Raw genomic sequence first — 13639 nt, 5'->3', positions numbered from 1 at the left:
ATCAGAGATTTCCTCTGGTCACACAACCTTTGATTTTTGACAGGGTCAACCGTAATGCGTACTTGAGATCCATTCCAACCATTTTAGGCCCAAGTCCAAAAAATCAGACTGACTTGTGCTTCAGATGGGCCACATCAAAGGAAACTAATGGGAGAGAAATATCCACCTTTGATTTTTATAGAGCCCAACATCATGATCATATGAAATTCATTCAACCATTAGATGTGCCACAATTTAGGCCTGGGGCCAAAATATCAAGCCTATCCATGATTCTTCTGGGCACATCAAATTGAATGATCTGTGAAATCATTGATGGGCTGATTTTTTAGCCCTAAGCTTAGGATGGGGTGAATCATCTGATGGCTAGAGTGGATTTCTCGTAAACATGACAGTGGGACGCGAGACAGCTTTGCTCACATGGTCAATAAAAGTTAACTCATTGAAATGCTCTTGAAAAAGGTCCCGGAACGTAAATTCTATGTTTTTTTTTTTTTTTTTTTTTTTGAGTAAATTTCTCTGCAAATTAATCTGTCTAAAATTATGGGTAAGTACATCAATGAACCAAAAATTATTTGCAATTGATTATTTTCACCATCCAATTGATGGACACATATTTGGACGGTTCATCATCCTCATCCATGCCTTATACCAACTAATTGGAGTTAGCTTATTAAATATATTAAAATTTTAAAAATACCTAATCCTCATATTTCAAAAAATAAGTGACTGATAGGTTGGAATTGTCCAATCAACCTGATTGTAGGACTGTAAGTCAGATACAGTGGGTTCCACAATTTGAGAGATGATTAGGTGCAGTCCCATCATCACCCAAGACGGTGTGGTCCTTACCATGGAGCCCACCTTGACTTATGTATTCTATATCCATGCCCTCAGTCTATTTTTTTTCAGATAATTTTAGATCATGAGCCCAAAAACAAAACTGACCCAATTCTCTGGTGGACCATACCATACGAAACAGTGTTGATTGTCCATTAATGGGTGACAAAAGTTTCAGATCAAGTTGATACTTGTTTTTTTCCTTCATCTAATTCTCTGTGACCTTATCAAGAGGTTGAATGGAAAATAAAAATTACGGTGAGATATAGGAAGTTTATAATGGTATGGTATTCAATTACTACTATTTCCTGTAATATGGTCTACCTGATATTTGTATATCTTCTTCATTTTTAAGCTCATACCATCGTAAGAACGGATGGATAGAGTGGATATAGAATTAATACATCAAGGTGGACCCCACCGTAAGGACCGAACCGTGTTGGGTGAGGCTGGGGCCGCCACATCTAATCCGCTCCCCTGTATCCCACGTGTACAATTTACGGTTCCCTGCATATCAAGCATGATCTCTGTCCGAGTATCAAATAACTTTTTTAATCTCTTTCCATTCCCAGCCTAGTCATGGCCCTTACTTGCCCAAGCTCTTTTCATTCCTCGTCTAGTCATGGCCCTTTGAAACCCCAAGCAATGGGTGCTTTGTTATTTTAATCTTTCATTCTGCCTTTGAAGTTTTAGTGGAACTTGATATTTCGTCAACAAAAAATATAAAATAACAGCACGATTCCAATGCCCACGATGAAAGATCTCTCACCGTTAAAAGATGGTTTGTGGGAATCTAGCAATCATTTTGAAAAAGCAAATTTTCTATTTCCCATTTTGAAATACATGTTGAGATTCCCACCTCTAATATTTGATGGCTGAGATAAGTGTGCATAAACGTTGGATAGACATTGTCATAGCGCAATCAATCCACACCAAATGAAATTTAAATAATCATGTTCTTAGCTTTGTTATATATTAAAAAAGGCCCCTAAAGTCGCAGTTGGCGCCGACACTTTAATATCTAGTCATTTTTAAATTAGTGCGGAACCGACATTCACCACCAATGGACCCATGTCAAACCCCCTTTGACATTTTTAAGTTATTATAAATAGATTCTTTTCTTTGAAATCACCAAAGTACCCTTTCTTAGAATGTATGCTATTTTAGTCCAATGAATTATACACATTTCTTTCATTAATGCTTCATGTGTTGTTTAGTAGTGTATGCGTGCACAATGCAAGTGGAAAGAGGAGAGGATAGAGAGAAAAATGATGGAGAAGCTTCAATGTGTGTGTGTGTGTCTGTGTGTGTGAGAGAGAGAGAGAGAGTGTGGAGGAAAAGAGAGAGGCTACATGCGAGCAAGTTCTACACACATAAATAAAGAAGGAAGAGAACATCCTGGCATGAGGTGATTCAGCAAATGTATGGAGTGCATGTCACATAGTCACCAAGGCTCTACAAAGCCTTCGTTATATGGTCTACTTAATTAAACGTTTCATTTGATCTATACGCCAAAAATTAAGAAGTTAGTGCAGGTTACATGCATCAAACAAAGTGAAAGGAAATGCATACAATCTATTTCATGCCTTGTGTCATAAAATCTCAACCGTTTAACCTCTATTAACTAATGTTGTGTAGACTAATTGTGAGGGTTAAAAATGTCCAAAGCTATTGGCATTATATATAGTAGAGATTATTTTTATGTATATATGAAAGGATATAATTAGGACAATTTTAGATGAGAGACTTTCGAGGTTTCTATATCATTGAAGAATGAAATTAAACTGGTCGTATGTGAAATGCATTTAAAGGCCTAATATGCTTGTGTCTTTATAAACCCAGAATATTTTCCTAAACAGGAGATAAGTCGAGATAGTTTAATCCATAGACAAGCATGAATGGTGTAACTATTTTATATATGGTGAGTCCCTACTATTAGATAGTGTCCTTATACATGTTTAGGTGTGTACATATTAATTGGATTTAACAAGTCAAGTTAGATTTTATGTTAATTGGATCTAGCAAGACAGGTTAGATTTTATCGTCTAGTACCAGCTTATACTTCATATGCTTGTTATCTTTCTTCTCATATTTGAGAAGACCTAGAGTCTTGGTGAGGAGTTAATGGATGGCTTTGATTCATTAATACATAAGCATTTTATGTAGATCATGGCGAGCTAGGTGTTGATCACAATCCTACAAGAAGTAGGATTCTTAGCAAAGGATCCAAAGCCCCTATAGCTTTAGCAATATATTAGAAATTAGAAATTTTAATCAACATGACTAGCCAAACTTAGGTAACAAGAAGTCCTGGTGAGTGTGGAAACTTGAAAGAAAGTAGTGATAGGTTAAGATTCCTCCTTTAATTATAGATGAATAGGAGTGTTGGTCACAAAACCCTTTCTACTTTTTTTTTACCCATATCTCATCACTAAAGTGCTCAAATTTCTGAAGGGAAATCCACATGGGAAGCCAGAAATCCTGATTAGAAGAGGAATTTTCATAATGTTGAACCTGAGCTCTTTAGCTTGCATAAGTGGGGCTACTGTCCAAGGATTCAAACTGTTTATACAATGAATTCCATTTTAGGTGGTCCAAGCAAATAAAAACAAAAATATGCAAAATGAGAAAATCTTGATGGGAATATCCAAACTAAATTGAAAGTCTCAAGGTGATAGAGATTTGCATTTCCAGTTCTTCCTATACAGTTGTAGTCCAAAGTGAAACATACTAGTGTTTCTAGGAGTGGCAATGGCTCATTGTTGGTTCATTGGGGATGACTTGGACTCAGCCCCTTAAGCATTTCACGATATGGGTTAACTATGGACCGTTTATCCAATGGCACTGATAGTCTAATTCTCCGATCAATTAACCATGGGGTGTGGATTACATGCTGAGTGAGATTGTGCAAGGTAGGTGCTACAAGCAACAATAAAAAGAGAGGCATGAACTACTAGGGTTGAAAGTCAGGCAGGTTCAACCAGACCGACCCGTGACCGACCCGACATTGGGTTGGGTTCGGGCAGGATGTATTGGGTTCACTCTTGGGCTTAGGCTATACAAACACCAACCCGATATAGCTTGGGTCGGGCTCGGGTTGAGGTCTCAGGTTGCCCGACCCAGCCCGAACCCAATCAATATATAAGTTAAAAATTATAATTCAGTGTAAGTCACTTATGTTGAAGGCACAAGAACTTCTAGTGTTGTCGGGTTTTATTGTTCCATGTCATTTCCCATGACTTGAGCTAACAAGATACGTCGAATTTCTCTTCCAAATAAATTGCGTGCTGCACAATGTGACTTTTAAAGGTGGTCCTATATTTTAGCTTCTTTGTTTAGAAAAAAGAAGTTTTTTCTTTACAATAAATAACTACATAGGTAGGTGCTACATGCAACAATGAAAAGTGAGGCATGAACTACACAAAAGTAGAGATTAGGTGTGCACTTAAAATCTAAACCATACGACTGGTAAGCAGTCACAGCTGCAAGTTATCAAAATATCTCTAACGGTATTTGAAATAACTTCCATCAAAATATCCCCAACTTTATTTGAAATATCTTCCATCCCTAACTTAGAAAAGTTGTATGTACAATTAGCACACATGATAGAGAGGCTCCAATAGTGAGAAATGGGAGGGTTGATAAACCCTCTCCATGATTTTCTATGTTACAGACTACTCAAATTTTAGATCTATTTTCTTTTAAAAATTTTATTTTAGTATAAGTTAGTAAAATAGATGTAAAGAGTGAATATCACACGATCACTATAATATATCTCACCGAGCCTTTTTCTTGTACATGGATTCTAACAATACTTAACATACACCTTTCATGAAGAAGCGGTGGAATCCCAGCCATCAACACCCCTCCATCTATGTATGAATGCAGGCACAATTTTAAAATACCTTATGTTGGAAATTCATTGTAATTTAAAAGATTACGGTTTAGAACTATCTTTGTGGATGAAATGGTCCAAAATTGCTGGCTTTTATTCAAGAAGATACGGACCTGGTATGTAGAATGTGCTCTTTTATTCACCTCCCACAAGATTGGAATCGTGACACAATGGGGTCCATGATCCGGGGATGGGGGACACATATTAGGTAGTGATAATGGTCAGTGCTATGGGCCCCACTGTGATGTATTTGTTTCATCCGTTCCATCCATCCATTTTTCCAGATCATTTAAAGGCAGTAGTCTAAAAATGGGGTTGATACAAATCTAAGGTGGACCACACTATCGGAAACAGTGATGATTGAACACTTACCATTGAAAACTTACTGAGGTTACAAAAGTTTTGGATCAAGCTGATATTTGTGTTTTCGCTTTATACATGTCTGCGTGACCTAATCAACAGGTTGGATGGAAATTAAACATTACAATGGGCCCTGGAAAGTTTTAATGGTGGGTGTTCAACCAATAATGTTTTCTGTGATGTGGTCCACCTGAGATTTGGATCTGCCTAATTTTTGGACTCATGCACTAAAATGAGTTGGAAAAATGGACTGACGGTATTGATAAAATATATACATCATGGTGGGCCCACAGCACCAAGCAGTGCTGAGACCAGGGTACTGGAGGGGTCACTACCTAAACCGAGTCCTGGATGGGTCCCATCGTGGATGGGCCCCTGGAGTAAAATATAAGTTGTCCGATAATCTCACCTGTCCCATCATCAGTGACTCCAAATGGACGGTGGAAAAAGATAATACTCTCCAAATGGACGGTGGAAAAAGATAATACTGAGGGGCTTAGTCTTTTCGTTCGACAGAGATGGATGAGAGTCAGCAAACGTTCGACGATGTTTGTGATTTCCTATCCATTCACAGGGCAGGTCATAGCACGTATGAAAGAAAAAAAAAAAAACCCGCCCGTCACTAGCTACGAACGGGCAGTTCTGTGGGAGGGCCCACCGTGATGTACCTGTATATCCAAGCCGTCTATCCTTTCTATCACATCATTTTAAGGTATTTTCATAAAAATGAGGTATATCCAACGCTAAATTGGACCACACCAAATAATAAGCTTGGGTTGCATTAAATGCAACAGTCATCTTTGTTGTGGTCCACTTGAGAGTTGGATATGACTCATTGTTTTTGCACATACTCAAAATGATATGATAAAAGGGATAGACGGCTTGGATATACAGATAAATCAAGGTGGGCCCGCCCATAGAACTGTCCGTTGGTGGTTAGAGACCAGCGGGTCATCCACACCGTCCATCCATTTTCCAGCTCATTTTAAAGCATGAGTACGAATCCAATTCATAATTGGACCACACCAAAAGAAAAGGTGAGGATTTAACGCCAACCGTTGAAAACTTCTACGGCCCATGGAAGTTTTGGATCAAATTAATGTTTGTATTTTCCCTGCATCCAGCTCTGTGTGACCTTATGAACAGATCGGATGACAGTAAAAATCACTGTGGGTCCAGGGAGATTTCAAGGTGGACGTCATTATTCCACTATTTCCCTGTGGTGTAGTCTGCTTGATCTTTGGATATGCTTCAACTTTATACTCATGCCTCAAAATGACCTTTTAAAAAAACAGATAGACGGCGTGGATGAACCGTATACATAACGGTGGCCGAACGCACCATAATTGATGAATGGCCAGGATCACTGCCAGCGCCAAGTTGTCACATGTACATCAAATCCCCTTAGCCCATCTCACACGAGCACCTGCTCTTATCACCCCTCATCTCACGATAGTGGCCTATCCATGTGACCCAGTGTACGAACGGTCACGATTACCGCAAAATAATCCTCAAGGTATTATTGTCATTATAAAAAATTTCCTAGTGCAATTTCGTAATAAAGAGCACTAACCATACGGTCAACGTTGACACGAGCCAACAGCACGCGTGGCGCATATGAGACGATAGTCCATTAACGCCAAAAAAAAACACGTGGGGACCACGACCGACCGACTTGATGCATGCACATGCATGCAACATACCATACATGCATGACTAGGTTCATCCATAATGACATCATCGTCACATGGGCGCGTTGGGAAGATCAGATCCGAAGAGGAAGATATATTCCTCTCACTAGGAGAAGCCACGTGTCCATTAGAGAGATCGGGCAGTATATATCCGTAGCTGAAAGCTGATTGGTTGACACGTCACATCTTGTTAATTTTTTCTCTGGAGGCGTAATTAAATGAAATATCTCGACGGTGTTCTGCCGGTTGGTGCGTCTTCCACCAGATATTTCACGCTAGCTAGCCCGGAACCTTGCAACGCGCAAACCCCACCGGTTAAGCCGACACAGTTGCCTCTGGGCTGTCAGTGCTGCTGGACGCGGCTCGCGTCCTGCCCCTGCCGGGCTGGGAATGGTCATGTAGGGGCTTTGTGGGCCCACCATGATGTACATATTTTATCCACACCGTCCTTTTATTTCTTCTGATTATTTTAGGCATGAAATAAAAAAATATAGCAGATCTGAAGCTCAATTAGCCCACACCACAAGAAACAGTGGGATTATGAAACGCACCGTTGGAACCTTTCTAGGGCCCACCGTAACGTTGATTTACCGTCAAACCTATTGATAGGGTTAGATGAAGGGAAAATACGAATTCAACTTGATGTGAAACTTCAGTGGTGCTGGGATGCTTTTAACGGTAGGAAATCAATTCCGTGTGTGGTCCACTTGAGCCTTTGATCTGCCCCATTTTAAGTTAATATCCTAAAATAATACAGTAAATCGGATGGAGAAGATGGACAAAATACATACATTAGTAGGTCCCAGAGCCTTGCCTGATCAAGTCCTTTCTGCTCCGCACCATCGCTCCTAAAATAAACACGGACCATGTGTCTAGTAGGGCGTTGGACACAACCTTCCCAATGGACACAGATTGCATGGTGACCCTCACACCACGTAGCTTAGCGGTGCTGGGATGATCTGATTCAGCCACGTGCCGCTATCAAAGGTGGGCAGTTAATCCATTCACAATCTGACAACTTTCAAACTCGCTTTAGGTGGACCTTAATTTTTTGTGGTAGTACGTCGCTCAATCAAATTTCATCTAGGATCAACACCATCCATTCATTCATGTAGGTGGGCCTTCTCTTTGACAGCCGCACCTGAACCAATCAGATTCCAGGGCGTCTCATCACCATCCATTCATGTGGGGTCACCACTCAATCCGTGTCCCTCAGTAACACGTACTCCGACCACGTGTCCCCACATACACGACCGGATTTCACGGACAAGCTGCCCCCCTCGAATTGAATGCTTTTCCATTGCGGGACCCACCACTCGCGGGAGTCTCTAACCCCTCTCAAGTATGAACTGGTAGGGAGATTCGCGCGTGGATAACTTTATGAGGAGATTCGCAACAAAGGTGCCTGATGGCATATTTATGAGAGATCAGGTCCGTCCATCGGGGGTTTCTTCATCTGAAAGAGCCTAAAATTCTTTCTGTTCATATTTATGGTGGACCATACGATTAATGGATGATTAGGAAATTATGCACGTTCTACGTTTAAATACTGTTTCGGTCCATCTGATGTATATCGTCTTCTTTTTTGGGCTTGAACATTTGTACGGAGCCATCCTCTCTATGAACGACACGGATCCTGTACACGTGTGCCATTTTTTCTCATCGCACCAGCGGTGTAGGCATCTCCTCCAAATTCTGTGTTGCTGGAGTACAGTTTCGTGATGTGAGGCCATCGTTTGGGTCGATCTAAGCCGTTGGTCTGATGCGTAATAAAACGGATGCGTATTTCTCTGAAATCTCTCAGATTGGTAGATACTAACGCTTCAATATTAGGGATTCCCTTCTTGGCCACCATACCCAGCGTTTAAGATCTTCCAATATTTAAAACTATGATTCTACCCACTATCCACAGTGGGGCCCATACGATCAACGGTTCGGATCACTAATCTGTAGCATATAAATGCATCGAATCATGGTCAGTAGCAAAAGTATTCGTTTGCCTGTGAGCAGATTCTGATTATTACCATTAAACGCCCCTGTTAGAAAACCAGTTCGAAGCACCCCCTGCTTTAAATATCCTCTTTCAAACCCTTCGGTTTACCGAAATAGGTTGCATCGCATAAAATACGCATGCGCTGTGGGGCCCGCAACAAGTTATATATGTAAATCCACTCCCTCTATCAGGTAAGAACCATTATTCTGACCGTATATTGGAAAGATCATATCAAAATAAAACTCCAACGAGAAACACCAATGGGAACAATGTATAATTGCTCCTAGATTGGTAAAACCTGGCCTTTGAGCCTTTGGATCAGGCTCATTTTTTTTAGCACTTTGATGCCGGTGCTTTAAAGCTGTTAACTGATTTGATGAAAGATGCCATAGTGCCACCACACAAATCTATGGTAGGCATTCCATCATTGTTCCATTTGGTGTGGCCCACCTGAGTTGCGAGTATGGCTTATTTTTCAGGAAGTAGATTGGGTGGTGACCCAAACACCACCCAGCTAGGTAGTGTTGGGCACTGTAGGGCCCACCATGATGTATGTGTTTTAGCCATCCGTCGATCCATTTTTAGATATCATTTTAGGGTATGAGAAAAAATAAAAATAAAAAAATGAGGTAGATCAATAGATTAAGGTAATGATTAAATGCCCATCATTAAATGGACCACGGAAACAATGGTTGATTGAATGCTTATCATTAAAAACTGATTGGAAGTACAGAAATTTTCAATCAAGCTGTGTGTTTTTTAATTATCCAAGTCCATGTGACATCATCAATGGCAAATAAATATTACAGTGAGCCGAGGATGTTTCAATAGTTGGTATCATTATCTTTTTTATTTCTTGTGTTGTGGTCCACTTTGAGCTTGGAATCTACTTCGTTTTTATGGCTCCTGTTCTAAAATGATCTAATATAATAAAATTGATGGACGGCGTGGATATAAAACATATGCATCGCAATGGGGTGTCGTTGGGTTACCACCTAACTTGATTAGGTAGTTAGGCCTACGTCACCTTCAGTTGTGGTGTGGGATTGGTGGGGTTGTACATTGTTTGAGATGGGTGCAGGTCTTTTTTATGGTTCTTGGCTCAATAAGTACTTGGTCCGTATCTGACATCATACAACCCCATCAATTACATTCCATCAAGGCATCATACCACCATTGAAGGTAGTGCCAGCATGACTACTTAATTTTTGTCTTTGAAATTAAAGATAAAACTTAATGGATAGAGTGTATATTGCTTGAGTAACTTATTCAAGACCTCCCAAGTTAAGATACATGACCCACCATACAACCCCATTAATCATATCTTACTATGCCTCCCCACCACCCTTAGTAGTGGTGGGAGTATGACCACTTAACCTATTGTAAATGCCCCCGCATGCGAACATGCAGACGCACATGGTGAGAAATGTAGTGTTTCCTTTACTATTAGTGTTTTTATTTCATTGGGTATAAGCTAGAGTAGCCGTGCAGTGTTATTGAGTGTGTATTGGATTGAAAATTTTACTGCAGTGACCACTAGCCAAATGTATTTTTAAATTTACGGATAGCTAAAAACTATAGAATCATTTGTGAATAGGATGATAACAAAAGAAAATTCGATTGGCATGACTCATGTTGTTAATATGTACCCTATATCTTAGTAAGAGCATTGATTATGAAAAAAGGAATGGGGTAGCTATCATTTTTTGCCTTTATAACACACAATCTTTATTTTATGAGTTTTTTTTTTTTGTTTGTTTTTTTTGTTTTTTGAATTTCATTGAACTTCAGTTTCACTACATTATGTCAAATTGTGCAGGATATATCAAGACCTCAGGTAGGTTAAGTAAAGAAAATTAAATAGTAAAAAAGTCAAGATTTGCATCCATGAGTGTTATATATGTTTTTGAAATTTGCAGAGTGAAGTGTGATTCAATCCATGATGTGAAAAGGAAAATGAAAAAATTAAACGCCATTTTTTATCAAAAGAAATGGTCAAATATCTTTGATCACAATCTTACTCTTTAGCTTTGGAAACTTTTTTTAATTGGATGGTTTGAACTTTTGTTTGGACAGAATAGTGGCATACTTGGGTTTTCGGAATTGGCTAGGAGTTGGAATGAGCTTGTAAGGTAGATTAACATTGCAATGGCTTCCGTGTGGCCCAACAAGAGCTTCGGCCAGCTCGATCTCTCCAATAGTTTGGCCCCCTCTAACCCTCTACCCATATATTTTCCTCTTAAATGGCTCGCAATTGTATTCCTTAAATAGGCCAGGAAACAGACCTTTATGGACCTTTTTTAACCCATTGCTTTACTTTACACGTCGGCCTATCATATAGACTTTTACAGAAGGGACTACCATTCGGAAATGCTTTATGCGTTATGTGCTTTTATGATTTTCCAATTTATGGTGTTCATCTTAATCCTGTCGTTCAGTGTTTTAACATTGGCTGATCCAATCCAATAGTTATCTTTGAGAGTTTTGGGAGTCTCTTTTGGCCAATTTTTTATGGATTTTGTATCGTTGTAGTCGGAAAATTTTATCTTGGCCGATTTCGTGACTTACAGATACTTTTAAGCGAGTGGCCGATATCAAGTTGAACAAGCCATAGTCCCGTCAATCCGTTCCGCTAATCATCTCTGGGTCATATCAAGGGCCTTCACAGGCTATCCCTTTGGGCCTTTTAGGACCTTATGGGTGGCTTGGAAGTATCTTTGTCGTGATTCTACATATTCAATTGTTGTGATGACCCTGACGATTCTTAATGAAATTGTGTCAATGGGCCTTTCAATATATGCTAATCCATCCCATTGGTAGCTTTTGAAACCTATCCTAAGCCATATCCTCATATATGATTATATCCCAAGTGTCAAGCTATATAAACACTTTTAAATGAAGAGTAATTTTAATCCCATTTACGACGAGGTGTCTAAGTCCACATCTTCGAAATTGAAGATAAATCTTAACGGACATAGTGGATGTTACTTACTAATTAATCTGTATCCTCCCAATTAAAGATGTTGGACCCATCTCTAACAGCATACAACCCCACAGTCATATCTCACCATGTCACTATGGGAGCATGACTCCTTAATCCATGTCTTCGTCTTGGAAATTGAAGGTAAAACTGAATGAACATTAGATATCACTTGACTAACTTATTTATGTCCTTCCAATTAAAAATATTCACAACTCATCTAACAGCATACAGCCCCATCAATCATATCTCATGATGCCACCGCATCACCACTGAGGGTCGTGCATGCATGACTATTTAATCCGCGTCATCTGAAATGAATAAAAATCTCAATGGATAGAGTGGATATTTCTTGAATAAATCCATGTCCTCCAAATTGAAGATAAAACTCAATGAATAGATTGGATGTTCCAATTGAAGATAAAACTCAATGGATAGAGTGGATGTTCCTTCACTGCTTAATCCGGTCCAACCAACTGAAGATAAGACCCCAGTGGACAGAGTGGATGTTACATATATCAAAGGTGGGGTGTTTTAGGCATACAACGAGTGTTGTAGACTATTCCGGTCGGCCACAACCCTAGCCGAGAGAAATTTCTAGTTCAAGAACTTGCGTGAGTGCACTTTCAACTATCACACCGACGCTTGCATATATGAACGTACTCGATCCAAACCATTCATCAGGTGGACCACGCTATTTAATTATGAAATTAATAACCAGTCTTCTCCTTAAATTGATTTTTTTTAAAGAAAATAGATGGACAGTTATTAGCAAACCACATTTATTGTACTTCTACTGCCTAGATGATGAGTCACATGCCTTAATTTCTTCTGAAGGGAGTACAGGTAATGGTCCCTACCAAGTGAGCATTTTGGATACTGCATTGTACCACGTGTGGCTTTTTGTACACTTGCAAGTACACTGGCAATTTTTTCAAAGAAAGGGTGAGACTAGTCGTCGGCTACTCCACTACACTTCTCATGCTTTGCTAGGTTTTTTTATTGAGACTTTAGCCGCCGGATCTGGGTTCATGTTGCAAGGATCTCAATCGTTTATCTGATGGGCCTCTCCGCAGATGGGATACCCAAAAATATTCAATTTCGAAAACTCTATCATATGCCCACAAAACATCAATTAAATGAGACAATCCATACTAAATGGAATGAGTTTCAAATTATCAAAGAAAGGAAATATTTCGATCTGAGAATTTTATTTTCCTAATATTTGTTTAGACGGCGAGGTCAATCAAATAAACGGTTCCGATCATTGAAATCTAGCTGACATAAAATCTAACACTGTAGAGAACCACTTCAGTGGTTTGAAATTAAATGGGTAGATTAGACTGATAGTTCATCTCCATTTTTAAAGTAGTGGTGACCCATCCTCCTTGTATATGTCACTAATTTACAGCTATTCAATCCATCCAATCCATTTCACTCCGTCCAATTCATGGGGCAAGTTGTGGATGGACCATATGTTTAAAATGGCACCAATCAAGTAAGTATAACCATTTAGGGGTGTACATCGAACTATTGAAACCGTGTAACCGGATCGGAACCGTTGGATCGGTCCGGTTTAGTCCGATTCTAAGGTGCTAACGGTCCAATTCCGGTTCCAAAGCTTTTAAAACTGTTGATTACAGATCGGTTCTGGTTTAGAGCCCTGTAGAACTGAACCGAACCGTTGATCCGAACTGTTACCCGAACCATAACACAAATTGTGGATCCAAATCGTATATATACTCATTCCGAAAACGGAGAAATACCCATTTTAGCTCTTGCAAATTTTGTAAAAACCCATCTCTCACTTTTCTCAAATCTCTCGATTTCTATTATTTGCATAGGCGAATGGGAATTGGGTTGAAGCTCATTTCTCAAATGGA

Source organism: Magnolia sinica, chromosome 13 (assembly GCF_029962835.1).
Source record: "Magnolia sinica isolate HGM2019 chromosome 13, MsV1, whole genome shotgun sequence".
Taxonomy (NCBI): Eukaryota; Viridiplantae; Streptophyta; class Magnoliopsida; order Magnoliales; family Magnoliaceae; genus Magnolia; species Magnolia sinica.
This window is presented reverse-complemented; position numbering follows the sequence as displayed.